Genomic DNA, 1,333 nt, shown 5'->3' with positions numbered 1-1,333 from the left:
CTAGCCTAGAAATGCTTGTAAAGTTTACAGATATTATCATGATAGGTTGAGACCTAACTACATAATAGATTTCTGTAACATCCAATCATACTTTCTAGAGTAGGATTGCTATACCACAATTGCCGTTATTGGAAACATTTTATATTGGATAAATAAAGAAATATTCCCTGAAGAAATCTTTATCTCAATCGAACGACACCAAATGAAAACAACAACACAGCTTTACAATGGATACATGTGAGACGCACACCATTGTAAAAAGTGGGTCAGTGACAGCTGTGGGCATAACATAACCCCATATCTGCTTTGAGATAAGTAATTGCCAAACCCCATCGTCTATAGGCCAGCTGTTCCACAATACCAAGGAAATAGGGATGATTTCTCAAATTATTACATCGATAATGAAAACAGCTACCGCGAAAAAAAAGATCCCAAGGATCAAACACGTTCTAACCATAAAATGCATATGACTATCAACCGCGCAAAATGTTAACAGTATGCTATGTCAAACCAACCTCAATATTGGAAACGCAAAGCCCGAACGAGATGGCATATTCCGACGAGGACAACATCTGCTAGACGGTATACAATTACCACAATGCTTAAGGCGCGATCATAAGGAAGACCTGAACCACTATACCGGATGGCGTGGGGGTGAAAACTGAAATTATTACACCCATAATAAAAACAGCTACGGCGAAAAAAAAGAACGTGTATCATTTCGCAACGGAGTACAGACGACATGCCAATCCACATGCGATTGCGGCATACGGAACATAGAGATATAGGTGCGAACACTCAACGCACAAAGTGATCACAAGACTCTGTTGCTGGAGGTTACCCTCCAGTCACAGAGCAACTACAATCTCCGTCAGGAGGTGACGTTCCCTCTCGGAGGTAATTACACCATTCCGGGTTCGAACCCGAGTCCAAAAGTCCTAAACCCCTCCTAACTATGCCACGATCGTCACCTGGCTGGATGATGTGTACTATACTTGCGTAAAGGCAACTTAAGCAATGTTAGCCCGAGTCATTGTTGTAGAACTTCAATTATGAAAGCCGATTTTGGGGGAACTTTTCTACGTAATAAGATGATAATGTTTATTTGCAAAATCGTACGATGCTTCAACACGGACGTTACGATATCGTAACGATAGCGTGCCACGATTTCCTGCAATATCGTATATCATAGCAACATTGAACCAAATATGTATGCTGTAACGTTACACGTCATACGGAACGTACATCCCCTTCTCACTCCAACATGGTTATGCCCCACTTGATCAAGTCAACGTTACCATAAGCGACGTCTAGCGTACCATCAGGTACTGCG

The 1,333-nt window shown here is 41.7% G+C and overlaps 1 protein-coding gene across 1 annotated transcript in view; it reads right to left on the bottom strand.

Annotated features, from left to right (window-relative positions):
• The window catches only part of LOC118422045 (leucine-rich repeat-containing protein 15-like), a 9,086-nt gene that overhangs the window by 1,213 nt on the left and 6,540 nt on the right, over nucleotides 1–1,333 (bottom strand). The gene's annotated exons all lie outside the window — the stretch shown is intronic.

The sequence above is a fragment of the Branchiostoma floridae genome, chromosome 8, assembly GCF_000003815.2.
Source record: "Branchiostoma floridae strain S238N-H82 chromosome 8, Bfl_VNyyK, whole genome shotgun sequence".
Classification (NCBI taxonomy): Eukaryota; Metazoa; Chordata; class Leptocardii; order Amphioxiformes; family Branchiostomatidae; genus Branchiostoma; species Branchiostoma floridae.
Note: the sequence above shows the minus strand (reverse complement) of the source record. Positions and strands in the feature narration are given on the sequence as shown.